This window comes from Onychostoma macrolepis, chromosome 12 (genome assembly GCF_012432095.1).
Source record: "Onychostoma macrolepis isolate SWU-2019 chromosome 12, ASM1243209v1, whole genome shotgun sequence".
In the NCBI taxonomy this organism is placed as follows: Eukaryota; Metazoa; Chordata; class Actinopteri; order Cypriniformes; family Cyprinidae; genus Onychostoma; species Onychostoma macrolepis.
Window position 1 is genome coordinate 5,849,421 of NC_081166.1, and position 17,828 is coordinate 5,867,248.

The window sequence follows — 17,828 nt, forward strand, 5'->3', positions numbered from 1 at the left end:
CCATTCATCGGAATACTGTCCTCCTCCTCTTGCATCTGTGAAAAAATGCCTTTCAGAGCCAAGGGAGTGTGAGGAAATGAACATAATCAAAGGTTTTGTTGTCTTCGCCAGGGCTAAAGTGAAACAAACACAGGGCAGAGAATAATGGAAATCACTTACAGCTTGATAGGAAGACAGCTGTGTTGTTTAGGATGCGTTTCCTTTCCATTGTGTTATTTACCGAATATGTTTAGAGCTGTTTATGTGAAACAGTAAACATTAGACACTTTTTATTCAAAATCAGTCAATAGAAGCAGAAACGATGAGTGCAGTTTTTGATATTAGAATGCTTCTATCTTATAATTTTTAAAAATATATATGTTTTATTAATTTGAAGGTTTATTTGATAGATTAATAGACTGAAGGATAGATAGATTAAACAATAGATTAATAAATTGATGGATTGATTGAACAATGGGTGGAACAATTGATTTTATGAATGGAATGAATGATTGGATAGATGGATGGATGAAACAATTGATTTGATGGATGGATGGATGGATGGATAAAACAATTAATTTTTATGGATGGAATGACTGATTGGATGGATGGAACTATTTATTTGATGAATGGATGAAACAATTGATTTAATGGATGGATGGCTGAAAAAATTGATTGGATGGATGGATGATGAAACAATTGATTTGATGGATGGATGGAACAATTGATTGGATGGATGGATGGATGGATTGATGAAACAATTGATTTGATGGATGGATGGAACAATTGATTGGATGGATGGATGGATGGATGAAACTATTGATTTTATGGATGGAATGACTGATTGGATGGATGGATGGATGGAACAATTGAGTTGATGAGTGGGTGCATGGATGGAAAAAATCTAATGGATGGAACAACTGATTGGATGGATGGATGGATGGATGGAATAACTGATTTGATTAATGACTGAAAATGGATTTTATGGATAGATGGAACAACTGATTTGATCGATATTAGAATACATTTTGATGGATTGAACAATTTATGGATGGATGGATAATTCTGTCTGTTTTTCTATCTCGCTAAATTTTTAAATGTTTTTTTTTAAGTTTGAAAGTTTATTTAATCGATAGGTTTATTTGATAGATAGCAGTTCAGTGTATGTAGCCAGTAATATTACAATGTGTTCTTTTTTTCTTTTCTTTTTCTCATGTGATATCTCAGAATAGTATGCTATCAAGTTGGTAGGGTTAGAAAATGCTGAAGCTTGATGTGTGACTAACGTAGCACCCCACCCCCTCCATATATCTAGTGTGCTGAAATGTCAGTTTTTTTTTTATTTTATTTTTTTTTTTTTATTCCCAGAGATGGTGTTGCTTGCCCCAGAAATGAGTGCAGACACTATTCATCTGTGACCTACCTTTCCATTTCAGAACATCAAGACAAACCTGTGCTCACTGCCGTCGGAGAGTAGCTCGATGCCTCCACGCAAAACTGGTAGGGTGAGGGGGAAATGATGAAGAAGACGGGATGAGAAAGTTTTCTGGATCCAGGGGCGGTGAAATAAACAGAGAAACTCAAAGACGAACATCAAATGAGGTACTTGAGGTGGATGAAGGGGAGGGTTATGACAAGAAACTTCAGACAATGCTTAAATTCTCCATGAGATTCGGTAAAGGAGATTTGAGAGGAGAGCTGTGTTTGATATCCCTGTGATGAATGTGATGGCTGTCTACCTAAAATATGCCTGTCCCTGATATGAACTTTAGGAGCAGATGACTATCTCAAGGAGGACTTCAATGATGAAACTCTTTCCCGACTTGATAGGTTGAAACGCTATTGTAAATGGCAGTGAACAAGACCTTTTCTTCTTCTTTCTGGGTGTCTTTTTGAGTTCATGGAGAAATGCATATGCATTAAAAAATTAAACAGGCAGTGCAAAAGTTTTAAAACACATTGGGTTATAATAAACCAGCTTAGAACTTTTTTGAACTTTAAATATGTCTTTGTATAATGGAAGTAGACCTTCAGCAGACAGCAGGCCTCAGCATCCATCATTCTATCATCTTGTTATATCATTCTTTTTTTTTCTATTTATTGTTCTGTCATTCTGTCTTTTGTCCATCCACCCAACATTCTACTGTTCTGACCATCCATCCATCGTTCTATCTATTGTTCAATCATCCATCCATTCCTTCATCTATCTATCTATCTATCTATCTATCTATCTATCTATCTATCTATCTATCTATCTGTCTATCTGTCTGTCTGTCTGTCTGTCTGGCTGATCTGTCTATTCGGCCTTCTGTCTGATTTTCTGTCTGTCGTTTATTCTATTTTGCGTAATGCCATCAGTGCTGATTGGCTGATGGCATTATGACAATATGCAATCAATATATTATCAAAGGGAACAGACAGGGAAAAGTCAATTGACACATGTCTATTTCATTCTGTTGATGAAGCATTTTTGGGTTCACTGCCAGTTTAGCTCAACTGACGGCAGTCATAATTCATTTTTCAAAAGTCACGTCTACACTAATGCACTAACAGTGGAGGTAAACTGGGCTAGGGTTCCAGATGATTTAAAAGCAGAAATATGAAGCATTTGCTTTTGTTAAAGTACTTGAATTATTGAAGTCAGAAAAGTTTTCTAGGCGGATGAACTTGGTGTAATGAGCTGTTGTATTTCTTGTGGGTGAACAGTGCTTTACAGTCACTTCTTTCTTGGCACAACTGGTTAGAACTGGTTTCATAAGATTTAAGTTTAAAATAAAACAATAATTTATCTAACTCTTTAGAATTTTTCATACATCTAAAAGTTAATTAGACTACAATTGGCCTCACTGTTGTGCGAATGCTTTGATAGACATATCTTTTTTTTTTTTCTGCCCTACTTGAATCTACTGCATCAGCTATCACTTTCAACCAATCTAATACATATTAAACCATCTGCATGTATAATGTCACATAGTGAGAAGGGCATATGTGATTAATAAACTGCCAGTACCTCCCAAAGGATGGGTCTGCACGAGCATGTGTGGAGTTTTGGCATGCGTGTCAGCCCATATTTATCACACCCATAAGTTACAATGTCTTTGCATCATTCTCCACCCATCATGTTCATGTTGAGCACCATGTTGCTATTCATCATATGGCCATTTATTGATGCTCATGTGATCTCCATCAGTGTCTGGCGCTATTCATCACTGACTGTGCTGTCGGCCGAGCAGGAGAGAAATGTGTGATGCACAACTTGTTAAAAGATGAACTATGTATGGCTCCATTCATTGTCACAAGACTGCCACTTCCTTTAGTTATTAATGAGTGTGTGCTATTCGATTCATAATGAGCAAAGGTTGCTCTCTCAAGCAACATTGTTAATGATTAATTTATAATATACAGCATTTGTGTGTGATTTTTTCTGTAAAAGTTTTTATTTATTTTTTTTAATGCTTTTGAAAGATCTCTCACATTCACCGTATATACTGTGTGTGTATATATATATATATATATATATATATATAATATTTTGAATGTATTTTAATATGTAATTTCTTCCTGTGATAACAGACTAACATTAACAGTCATTACTCCAGTCTTCAGCGACACATGGTGTTACTATTATGCTGACGTAGTGCTCAAGAGAGACAAATAAAAAGTATTTATTTGAAATATTTTTAACACTGTAAAATGTTTTTACTCTCACTTTAGATACATTTAATGCATCCTTACTGTATTAAAGTATTATTATTGTTTTTTAAGTATTATTACAAACTTTTTTAACACTAGTGAATCTAAAACATTTACTTGAGCAGCACTGAATAAGATATTAGAACTTGTTTTCATACTAGAAGTTTTTTTTTTTTTTATTAAATAAAAGAGGTAAAAACAAGTCAAAATATTATTAATATCATATAATTAGTATTTTAATGTTGATTAAATATATCACCACAAGCATTATGAAATGTCTTACCTAAATATATTGTTTATACCCACCTTGCTTTGCAGTCTCCCACACATTGACATTCAGATCCACAAGATCCATAAATTCAACTGCTGAATGTTAAACAGACGCTGATTGTAAATAATTTGGCAGCAGTTTCCTGGGTCAGTCGTGTGAACTAAAACCGCTCCCTCTTCATATCGAGTCCTTCTGTTCTTCCAGATGCCAAGGCATGGAAAGAAGAAAAAAAAAGTGCTACAATACATGCACAAAGAAAGACAGAGAGAGAAAGAAAGAGAGAAAAAAAAAACAACAACATTACAAACTGTGTCATGGTGCTTCTCAAACACCTTTACCATGTGTTGCTGCAGAGTTTGCACAAAATTTGACATACAGGTGCTGGTCATATAATTAGAATATCATCAAAAAGTTGATTTATTTCACTAATTCCATTCAAAAAGTGAAACTTGTATATTATATTCATTCTTTACACACAGACTGATATATTTCAAATGTTTATTTCTTTTAATTTTGATGATTAGAGCTTACAGCTCATGAAAGTCAAAAATCAGTATCTCAAAATATTAGAATATTACTTAAGACCAATACAAAGAAAGGATTTTTAGAAATCTTGGCCAACTGAAAAGTATGAAAATGAAAAGTATGAGCATGTACAGCACTCAATACTTAGTTGGGGCTCCTTTTGCCTGAATTACTGCAGCAATGCGGCGTGGCATGGAGTCGATCAGTCTGTGGCACTGCTCAGGTGTTATGAGAGCCCAGGTTGCTCTGATAGTGGCCTTCAGCTCATCTGCATTGTTGGGTCTGGTGTCTCTCACCTTCCTCTTGACAATACCCCATAGATTCTCTATGGGGTTCAGGTCAGGCGAGTTTGCTGGACAATCAAGCACAGTAACACTATGGTCATTGAACTAGCTTTTGGTACCTTTGGCAGTGTGGGCAGGTGCCAAGTCCTGCTGGAAAATGAAAGCAGCATCTCCATAAAGCTTGTCAACAGAAGGAAGCACGAAGTGCTCTAAAATTTCCTGGTAGATGGCTGCGTTGACTGTGGACATCAGAAAACGCAGTGGACCAACACCAGCAGATGACATGGCAGCCCAAATCATCACTGATTGTGGAAACTTCACACTGGACTTCAAGCAACATGGATTCTGTGCCTCTCCACTCTTCCTTCAGACTCTGGGACCTTGATTTCCAAATTAAATGTAAAATTTACTTCATCTGAAAAGAGGACTTTGGACCACTGAGCAACAGTCCAGTTCTTTTTCTCCACAGCCCAGTTAAGATGCTTCTGACGTTGTCTCTGGTTCAGAAGTGGCTTGGTAGCCTTTTTCCTGAAGACGTCTGAGCGTGGTGACTTTTGATGCACTGACTCCAGCTTCAGTTCTCTCCTTGTGAATCTCTCCCAAGTGTCTGAATCGGCTTTGCTTGACTGTATTCTCAAGCTTGCGGTCATCCCTGTTGCTTGTGCACCTTTTCCTATCCAAATTCTTCCTTCCAGTCAACTTTGCATTTAATATGCTTTGATACAGCACTCTGTAAACAGCCACACCTTTCAGTAATGACCTTCTGTGACTTACCCTCTTTGTGGAGGGTGTCAATGTTCATCTTCTGGATCATTGCCAAGTCAGCAGTCTTCCCCATTATTGTGGTTTCAAAGAACAAGAGATAGCCAGAATTTATACTGTAGGGATGGTCATTTATTCAAACTCAAATGTAAATATTCTAATATTTTGAGATACTGATTTTTGACTTTCATGAGCTGTAAGCTCTAATCATCAAAATTAAAAGAAATAAACATTTGAAATACATCAGTCTGTGTGTAATGAATGAATATAATATACAAGTTTCACTTTTTGAATGGAATTAGTGAAATAAATCAACTTTTTGATGATATTCTAATTATATGACCAGCACCTGTATATATGGATAGACACAGTTTGCATATTATTATACATTTTTGTGGTAAAAGCAGATAGATAGGCATATAGGGACCTCATGGATTGGGACTAATTTTGTGTTGCATGGTGATAGACTATTGTTTTTGTTGTTGTTGTAGTTGTTGTTTAGTGTTATGTGAGAAAGTTAAATAAAAAACATCTTTCTTCTGGAGGCCTTCAGCCTCATTGTCCCCTAACATGCTCTGTCCGTCTCCCAGAGTTTCCAGGAATCCGCAATCGGAATAGAGCAAACTTGAGTGATAATGCAGACATGAGGAACTGACCTTGAGAGATGGATCACCCTCTGAAAAACGAGCCTGTAGCAGGAGCGTAATAGCCACAAATCAATACGTTTAAAAGGCAGCACATTCCTCTATGGTGAGACGGATCAGCTGGGTAAATTCAAGAGATGGTTATTCAAATGTGGAGATCAGTGTTAGGGCTTATTTGGTGACGGATGTTCTCGTCTAGCTCCTCGCAGACTTGAAATGGCATTCTGGACAATTAAAGTCCTTTAGACTCTCCTGTTGACGCTGATTCGAGTATAATTAGATGAAGGACATATAATAGCCCAATGTGTGCAGTCCATTTAGGCAATGGAACATTCACATTACACTTTACAGTAATACAATGTGCTCTGTGAGTACAAACGTCTTCGCAGAAATGCTTTAAAGCTTTATTGTGATTAAGGAGGAGAGACGATACAAGGATAAATGAGATCATCTGTGCTTTTTGGCTGGGGTATCCTGCTGCTGTGCTTTATTTTTTAGCGAAAATTGTTTGTCTCAAAGAAGAAGGAAAGATTATAGACACTGATAATCATAATGGAGCTGATAGTATGAGTCTGCTTTTGACTCAGACTGCTTGTTTTAAAACCCACATGTAAGTGTGCTTTTGAACATTGTTTCTTACCTGGTTCAGGCTGTTCACTAACTAGCTAATCAGTCACTAACTAGCTGTTCATCAAACCAGCATGATCGCGGTAATTGGTTTGTTGCTTGACCAAGATGGTCTACCAGCTTGCACTGTCTAAAAACCAGCTTAGAGTGTAGCCCACGAAAAAAATGGAGGTGCTGGGGGTGCGGTGTTAAAAATAAATGAATTAACAATTTGTAACAAAAAAATAAATACAATTAATTTTATTAATTTGTATATTCATTAAAATTAATTGAAAAAAAAGTAGCCCTAGCCTACAATGACCTGAAGCAACGGTTAAACATGAGTTGAACCAAATTGACTGTGAACGTCGTTTCAACTTATTAAACTTATCAAATTGACTTAAAAAAATCATTTGATGCCATGGTTTTTTATTAGGCCCTATATTATTACATGTAAAGTCTGTGCCCTACCCAAATTAAGAATTAACGATTATTTCTACAGACATAGCAAAGAGACAGCAAGAGTGAACGAGAGCGTTTACCTCAGCAGCAACAAATCTCGTATTCTCACATCTGTAGCGCTTATTTTGATCTTTTAACGGTTTGGTCTTTCCTATTGAACAAAATTAATGCTTACGGTTGATTCAATATTACTCTTAAAAGAAAAAAAAAAAAAGTCAAAGTCGCTTATATTAAACACTACACTTTTATGAACATAACGAAGACTGATGTACCCACGCTGTAACACAAGAAAAATCTAAATTAGTTCCCTTGGCTATTGGCACAAATTACGTTGCGCGCGGGTGGGTGTGATCTGTGATCGCGTGCAGTTACTATACATGCGCGCTATTTTTTCCGATTTAACTTTCACTTTCGAACACGTTCAGCAAGGAGGGGAGAGGATGAATCCCGAACCATCCATTAACGATTTAAATAAATAAGTTTGTTAAGAAAACTGAGGGGGCACAAATTATTTCCGAGGGGGCAATGAGTTCCCCCTTTTGCCTTTTATTATAAAGTCTAATACATATTAAAATTGATAGCTCTCAATTATACTGTAATGTTGAATGGCTATAGTCAATGGTTAAATATTAGGAAAAATAGAATAAAAAAAAATTATATATAGAGGCATCAGTAGTATTGGTGTCAGTGATACTGGCCTTCAGTCATCAAAAAAATAAAAAAGAAATAAATAAAGATGCCATTAAACAAATATTAAAAATATACTGTCTTTATGTTGTTTCTACTTTAATTTGAAGATTAAATGTGAAATTATTGCAACGTAAAATTATGTTTAAAAAGTTTAATGTTAGGTGGGATTAATCGTGATTAATTTCAGAAAAAAAAAAAAAAACATGCATTAATTAGTTATTTTTTTAATCGATTGACAGCACTAGAAAAAAAATATTACGAATTAAAATAATGGTTTTCTGTTTTAATACATTTTAAAATATAATTTATCATGCAATGCTGAATTTTCAGTGTCACATGATCCTTCAGAAATCATTCTAATATGCTGATTTGCTGCTCAAGAAACATTTCTTCTCATTATCAATATTGAAAATGGCTTTGCTGCTTAATATTTTTGTGGAAACCATGATACTTCTTTTTATAAATACTTTGATGAATAGAAAGTCCAGCGTTTTTTCATAGACATATCCTTTAAAGTGTCTTTACTGTCAGTTTTGGCCAACCTAATACATCCTTGCTGAATAAAAGTTCATTTAATGGTGTCTGATAACACAATGATTAAAATCAACAAACTTATTTATTGCCCTGAAGGTCCCTCGCAAACCTCCACTGCCCCTCCATGAATACGGACGCTGGGCAGAACCGCTAATTAAAACAGGATTAGGTCCGTGTGTTATGATTAATTACCTCACTGAATGTAATTCAGCTAACACTGATGATCCTCTGCTCATGTGTCATGTTGGAGACTTGAACCATTCATCAAGAGCCAAGGGTCATGCACAAAGCAGAACGCTGATGGTAAAACCGTGTTTCCTAATTATGTCTCATACGACAGCCTCAAGTGGCCTAACTAACACACATACACACAAACACACTTATGCACACACTTCTCTGTCTTGTTGGACTTCTCATATATGCACATTATGAACGTGTTTGATCTTTCAGTCTTGTAAGACTTTTTTTGTTCTTTAACAGCTCTACCGGTATCTATAAACAGTATTAGAGTGTTGTTTTTAATGCATCATATTAGTATTAGGGCAGCTATGCTGCCAAATATGTCAAGTGATCTTTTAGTCCTTACTAAAATTTTATAACTTCAGTATTTAAATATATGCATTTAAATACAAATATCTGAGATCCAAAGAGCTCAGCAGAGAATTCATGAAGTAAAACGTTACAGTTCATAGACATTCACTATAGTATTGTAAATCACCTGCTTGTCTTTTCATTTCTTATTAAGTCTTTTCACACAGAAGCACAGAATTGATATTTGTGAATAGGCTGGTGAAGGAGAGCAATTCACAGCAGTCAATAGTGATTCAGTTGGAAACACAGTATATCTTGGGTCATTTTATAGCCCACTGCACAGACACAACTGTAATAGTTTCTAGCTTGTGTAAAACCACTGTGGGCCTGCAGTGTCAAGCATATTAAGTATGTGAGTACATACATTTAAATTGAGTCGTAATGGGTTTGAATTGGACTGCATGAGGGATTTTCAGCAGTATGATTTATCTGAACTGAAGAAATATTGATATTAGCTTAATCAAAATACTGAAGATGACACTTGGTCTTATACTGGAATGAGACATGTGGCAGCTACACTTGTTATGCATATGTTATTTTTGTTTCAGTTTGACCAACTTCCAGTCTAAGCAATGCATGCATGACATTCTGTTCTTGTGCATGCATTCTTTTTTTGATACGGACAGAATATTGTACTAAAATATGCAACTACTGTTAAATGGGACTGAAACACTGCTATTGAATCTACAGAGTGAAACCGATGTCGCCATCAGTGTAATCCGATTGCGGAGGGAATGAATCTTGTGAGTTTGCACTTCATAGTGAATCAAATACATACAACGCAACTTTTTTCAAAATTTTAGCCAGTTCTTTAGCGAATCAAATAGCTTACAACTGTGAGATCATCAGTAGTTTGTTTTCACTAGGGGTGTCCCCGACTAAGGATTTTCATAGTCGAATCGGAATTTTCGAATCATGCCGATAGTCGACTGATAGTCGAATCATATATTTGGGGGCGGGGCAAAATATATTACCAAGAGTCAAGTCAGACGTTCGACAATCATAAATACTCAAGGTAAATGTGTAATGGACGCCCCGCAGATACAAACGGAGTAAATAATGTTTTATGTTTTGATTAAAAGATAGTTAACATTAAAGGTCAGCGAAATCCTCCAGAATTCACAACATTTTTTTTTTTTTTTTTTTACAATAGTGCTCTCATTATAACGTTATGTATATGATCGTAGTTATAAAGTTCTGCATTTCTGTTTTGAGCTGCGCGTGCTAAAGATGACCAGTAGAATGAAGAATATGATAGCAGGTTTTTAATCAATGGGATTTAACTAATTTATCTCACATAGAATACGCTTCGTTATTTATATAACATAACGTTAATATTACAATTTATAAGCTATCTGCACAAAATGCCCCGAATGCACATGAACGCGCGGCTCTGAATGAACTAATTTTGTGGAGGCGTTCTTCACGCACTAACATGCAGAAACACAACTGAACACTAAAAAATCACAGCGTTTTATTATAACAGTGTTCTCATTATAATTATATGTATATGACAGTGCCAGTCATAGTTATTAATTATTCTGCATTGTTGTTCTGCTCGCACCGCGCGCTGAAGAGAAAATCACCGTATGTATAGTAGCCTACTACAATGAAGCGCTTTACCACAGCGTAACTCAACCAAATGCATCTTATACGAGATAAATAATATATACACGATATAAATAAACCGACTGAAACGTTTTGAAATCACTTGTTGTACCCTACCTGATCGAAAAAAAAGAAAAAAAAAGAAGAAGAAGTCTTCCACTCTGCCTGTGTCAATTTGAGTCTTGTTAAAGATTTAAATCCCTGTCGCCAAGAATGCTCCTCTGTCCGTCACGGATTAGAAAGTGAAACTTTAATCTATAGGGGAAGTTGGATTTATTCAGGCAGGTTAACATATTTATTTAAAGCTTTTTTCTTTTAAGATTCTTATTTACAGCATTATCATAATAGGCTGTATATTAACTTATTGGGAGAAAACCGGTAGTTCGATGTGAAATCAGACACTGAGCACCCCCATGTAGCTAAAATGGTATTATCATAATACCCCGCGAATATTCGACTGTGACATTGGGAGTCGAATCAGGCTCCTCGAATCGAAGCATCGAATCGTCGACTATTCGGGGACACCCCTAGTTTTCACAAAAAAATAAAAAAAATAAAAATAAATAATAATAATGTTTAGTTAAAGAAACACTTATTAAGTGCTTTGTCATTTGTATAAAAATATTAATTTCACATGTTATTGTTAGTAGAGAATTTAAAACATACAGCACAACAAGTGTAGGCTGATTTTCAAATGAATGATTCTTGTGAGGCAGTTCTTTTTAGTGAATCAAATGCATACAATGCAAAATGTGTAGTGTGATTCCCAAATGAATGACTCTTATGAGCCAGTTATATTTCTATGAATCAAATACATAAAGCAAGACAGTTTGATTACTGAATGAATGACTCTTATTATTTATTTTTCTTTTTTATTGAATCAAAGGCAGTGCAACAAGAGTAGTCTGATTTTCGAATGAATGATTATTGTAAGCTTTATATATATATATATATATATATATATATATATATATATATATAATGAATCAAATACATGCAGCATAAAATTAGTTTATTTATTTATTTATTTTTAAAATATTAACGCTAATTGCTTAATTGCTCTAAAAATACAGAATAATATGAATCTGCTGTCTCACTCTCTATAAGCCTCCACTCTTTAAATTCCTGCTGTTGTGACCTCCATGAACAAACTGATGTCTTTCAGCATGTAAAGGAGCTGTATTTCATCAGGAACACACATGGAAATGCAACGGATCACAGACTTTTAATCTATACATACTATGAATTTCAATGAACAGGAGATCTGAATGTGGCACCTTGATTCAAGGATGAACATCCTCACTGGACTGTACACATCCCTAATTGAAGTGAAGCATGACAATAACCTACAGCGGTGTTATTTTCTCTAGCATCATTCCACTGGACAGGTTGTCTATAGTTTGCTTGGCCTCCATACATCATTTGAAACAGAAGGTGCAGCCACGGTCATTGCTGTATACTTCACAAGTTGTTACTGTAGAGACCACATCGGCTGCTTTATGAAGGTGATGAGATGTAAATAGTGTTATTGACGAACATGAGAATAACGTAAGGTGAAAAAAGATGCATGTCCATGCAGCTACAATTTCTCTTCCTTTTTGTTGTGCAAAGGAATTTCTTTAGATTTCATTTAGGTAGCTATTAAATAGACCTGGCAAAGTCAATTGGATAACATATACGTTTAACTCAGTTGCATGTCTTTAAGACAGTTGCCATATTGGACATTATAAATGTTTAGTTCTGCTCTGTAAAGACAGATATACAATGCATTATCCATGTTTCTATATGACAAACTGCAGTTATTGCAAAATCTCAATATTTATTTATTTAAAGGTTATTTGAGTACATTTTACAAGAAAATACTGTTTCAGTCTTTCTACTTTAAAATTTCATGTGTAATTCAAAGTGTTACTTAATATTGCTTTGCTGGTTTATAAAACATTTTATTTTATTTTATTTATTTTTTTTTACTTTAAAATAAACTAAATTCAAAAAATAAAACAAAATATAAAAGTTATATTTCTCTCAGCATTTCTAATTTGAATTTAGTTTATCTTGATCTACTAAAATAATACAAAACTATACTGAAATAAAAAATAATGAAAGCTACATGGACATATACAATAAAATAATCTAATGAAAAAAATATGAAAGTATAAGTAATATAAAAATATAAAAAGAAATATATAAGAAATATAAAAATATAAAAAAAAAACAAATTCAAAATAATATTATACAAATTATATTAGTATATAAATAATATTCATTATAAATACATTTAGAATATTGTAATTTTACAAGAAATAGTTCTGTTTCTTTGTAATTAATTGTGAAATTTACTAGCAATTTCTAAGTGAAAGTAGTTTAAACACCAAATGTATGTATTTATTTATTTATCAATCAGTGCAATGTAAACAGGCATGGCTTTGCACATCAAATAATTTATATGTTGATTTCAGTGGTTAAAATTGAAGGAAAAAACACGAGATTGTGAAATTAATCACTGTTGACAGCTGTAGTCTTCTTTACAATGAATGACTTTACACGTCGGATAATTCATATATTGTTTTCTGCGATTAAAATTGAAAGAAAACATAAGAAATCGAGGAGTTAATCACTGTTGACAGCCCTCGTCTTCTTTACAATGAACGACTGTGAATTCACACACATGAAAATGTCTTTTGTTATCATGTTGGTGTGAAACAGCGTTCTAGTGGGATCTGCTCTTCTGTGTTTGAGCATATTTGAAAGAGGGCAGTTAGAACACTGCTGGGCTGGGAATAAGATAAAGAGATAGGTAGGAAATGCAGATCGACAGGCTGTCCCTGAGACCAAAGCACGTTGAAGAAGCAAGTGATTTGTTAGCTGCTTCAGAGATAGATGAGAAGACAGTAGTGAAACTTCAACAATCTGTTCCGGCATGCATTCTCCCTCTGTGACTTCAGCTGAGACAGCCTGTGAGAATCAAACCTGAAAGAGAGGAAAGCCACCGTTCATCTACATTAAAAAAAGGGAAGACAAATATGCAACTGGTGGAAAGTAGGTTAGATCCCTCTTCAGGAAAATCTGTTCCTGCGGGTTCAAAATTGAGGGTGATTTTTATGGTTATAGCTCATTCATGTTCTAAGTTAAGAAGACAAACTTTGAATTATTCAGATGTTAGATATTCTGGGTTGCATTTATTTTGCATATATAGTCTTTGTCTGCACTGTACAAATGACCTTCGCTGTCTCTTCGATGTCAGTTTATCTGTATAGGGCAATGAATGGACCTTGTGGATAGTTGGTGCTTTTGACGTGTCCTGTGGAGTAACAAAACTATTTTAAACTGTGTTTTAATCATTCTTTTACAGTCATTATATGAATTATAAAAAAAAAAAGTCCTGACACGTTGTGCAATCTACTACCCATTTTTATGCTTTTCCAATGTGTATTGTGCAATAATCACAATTTTATGTGATAGGCTTATTTGTTGTTTCACAACCTCAAGGTAAAATGTTTTTAACCAAGAAAGCCATTAGCAAAATTAGTCCATTACTCCACTAGCAAAGCCCACTAAAAGCTTTAAAAATCAGTTTGATGCTGTTTTATAATTATATACTAACCTGAGCATAGGTCAAACTGTGTTTTAAGCCTGGCAAACGTCAGTTAAGTGCCTATGTAGTTTATCGCACTTGGCAGATTTCTCATATTACTCATGCAATGTATGATTATTTATGTCTCTTATATGCAAAAATGTTCACTCAGAAATTGCTAATCAATTTCACAATTACTTGCAAAGAAATGCCAAGTAGCACTTTTCAATAAAAACATACTCCCATAGAACTACGTGCAAGTTAGACATTACTTTGTAATAATACAATAATATTATAACAATGTAAAATAATTTTTCTATTTTAATATAATTTAAAATGTAATTTGTTCATGTGATTGAAAAGTTATGTTTTCAGTCTTCAGTGTCACATGAGCCTTCAGAAATCATTTTAATATGCTGATTTGATGCTCAGGAAACATTTCTTTTTTTCATTTTTTTTTTTTCAGCAATGTTGAAAACAGTTGTGCTGCTTCATATTTTTGTGAAAACCATGATGCTTTTTTCAGGATAATTTGATGAAAAAAGGTCAAAGAACAGCATTTACTTAAAACAGAAATCCTTTGTAAAATTATAAGTCTTGTTACTGCCACGTTTGATCAATTTTGATAAAAAAAAAAAAAAGTTCTAGATGTATTACTGAACTTTTGAACAGTAGAGTTTTTTATTTTTTATTTTTAATTCTTATAGAGGCACAAAGTAAAGAGATTTGGAAATGACCAATCAGTTACACATATCTCTAAAAAAATCATTGCACTGAAACCTCTCCATGCTTACTGTTGCACAAAATCAGTCCCCCGGTTTTTATTATGTTGCAAGGTAATTGATAGCCAGCGGATAACCTGGTACAGTCTGGTCATTGTAGACAGAGCTAATTAATCTCTTTCAATCCCAGCTGCAGTACCCAGCGTGGCCCAGGGAGTTTGTATTTCTCTCCACAATTACAGATGCCCTTCCCTGCCTTTTCAATCAATGCTTGCACCTGAAGCTGGTACCTCACACAAGGATACGATAGGATAGGGTGGGACTTTCATTTATATAACAGAGGCTGATGGGATTGATTCTCTGACCTTCATAGTGTGTTGAACCTCTGAAGCTTGTTTGGCACATCCTGGACTTATTGGATACATACTCTAGTGAGCACAAACTCACAGTCTATGTTCATCTTCTATGCGTTTTCCGTTTCTTATCCCTCCCTGTTCTAATTTGGACAATGTTTGCACTTCTTATTGCCTCCTTAAGATGAATTGCTTCTTGTAAGTGGCTTTGGATGAAAGTGTCTGCTAAATATGCTTTATTAATATTAAATATGCTTCATAAATATTCAATTCAAACTTAATATTACATTATAATATTGGTGTTTGTTCCCCCAAAAGTCATCGTCATGAAGCTAGTGTTTCCCATGAGTTTTTGCTAATATGTCACAAGCCAAATGAATAAAGCTGTACGGGACGGGTTGCATGATGAAACTGAATGATGTTGCGTTAGCAGGTGCTCTTTAGAAGCTCACTGCTGCACCCTGAACCAAACTCAGTATGAAAGATGTGTGCTGGGTAGTGAAGAACTTTTTCTTTCAATCAGAAGTTTATCAGATGTTCTCTTGAGGATCTTATAACTAGGCCCTTCATCTCCTGAGACACAGAACTGGCCTCAGCTTTTTAAAGTTCACCGGGATGGCAACACAACATTGTCCACTGAAATAAATATACACAGTGGCAAGCCAGAATGTTATTTAGCCCAATGTCTTACATAAACTTAAAAACCTAGACAAACATGACTGATGATTGACCCATATAGTTTTTTTTTTTTTTTCTGCCAGGAGAATAGGTCTCAAGTACAGTCAGGACTTTGAGTCTTAGGAGTAAATGTTATTTGATAATCTTATTGTCGTATTTCAGGGTTTATAGACAGTTCCTGGAGCTGCAGGGGAAGCTGGTAAATGCACAAAAAGATTATTGCACCGATTAAGAAGATGCTTATATGTAGGTAATGACCTGAGTGCTCACGTACTTTGTCTAGATTGATTTAATGATCAACTATATTGAGTCTCTCTAAGATGTTATGCCATGCTTGTGCTCATTATATATTATTTAAAATTATATTATATTATATTATAATATTATAAAAATTGTTTACTTTATATAATGTAATATATACAATTAATTAAAATGTATATATGTATTTCATATATTTTACACACACACACACACACACACACATATAATTAAAAATATAAAATTCTATATAACATAAAAAACGAAGTTCTAATGTGAAATGTAAATATATGAACATACATATATAAAGTATATTAATATGCGTATGACATGTTAACATACGTATATAACAATTTTTGTGAAGAGATCTAAATTATATAAATTTACATTCATTTATTATAGTAATTATAATAATTTAATATATCTAAAATGAATTTATTTTATGTGTGTGATATAAAATGATAATATTAATAATATAGTAATAATATAATAGTAATAATAGTATGCTAATATAGATACATGTATGTACATATATATATACACACATAGTATACACATAGTAAATTAATTAATTTTATGTTATATGTGTATTATGCAAAATTTTACATTAAACAAAATTTACATTTAAAACTTAAATTCCCCCCCCCCCCTGTTTTGACTTCATCACCTTACTATCGATGTGCTGCAGACTTGGTGTTTTAGTGTTTCTGTTTTCATGTAGCTTGAGGATGGGTAGTACTGATCAGAACTGGAAATGTATTGAATGAGCACCTGCATGTGTCACAGTTGGGCATCAGTTAGCTGTATGTCTGTCTCTGTCTCTCTGTGTCTGTTTCGCACACAGTTGGAAAGTATGGATAATTGAATGCCCCATACCAGCAGACCAGGCCATTTGGCGTAGCTGATATGTCATGTGCTTATAAAGGTGTGGAATGTGATGACAGTTGCCATGGAAACCTGCAGACAGATGAGGGTCAGAGTGGACAGACTTGCTTCGAGAGCAGGCATGGAAAAATAAATAAATAACAATAAATCCAGCATTGCTAATCCTTGCCCACTTAGTGTCTGCACATAAAACTATTTTTTTTATAAAACTATATTATTAATTTATGTATTGTTTGTTTATTTGTTCAATGCACAAAATTGTAGCTTACCTGCCATTATTTCAAGGTAGGCCTATTTGAAACGTAAGTTATTTCTGGATTTAATGGCATCTGACAATTTACATCTATTCATATTTAGCAACACCTGCGTTTATATGCAAAATATACTGTAACCTCATACAACAGTGTTTACTAAAAGGTAAAAATCATGTCATGTCAATACCGTATTCAACATCTCTAAAATTTAGAAAACACTGCACTGGAAATGTAATATACTTTTGATTATGAGTTATAATTGTACAAATTAACTTGAAATTTGATTAAAGTCACTGATTAAGATCATAAAACATTTATTTATTTCAGATAGTTACCGAGGCAACATTTCTAGTTTAATTTATCTTGATGTACTAAAACAATACAAAAACTTTACTGAAATACAAATTAATGAAAACTATGCAGACATATCATATCTGATAAAAATAACAAAAACA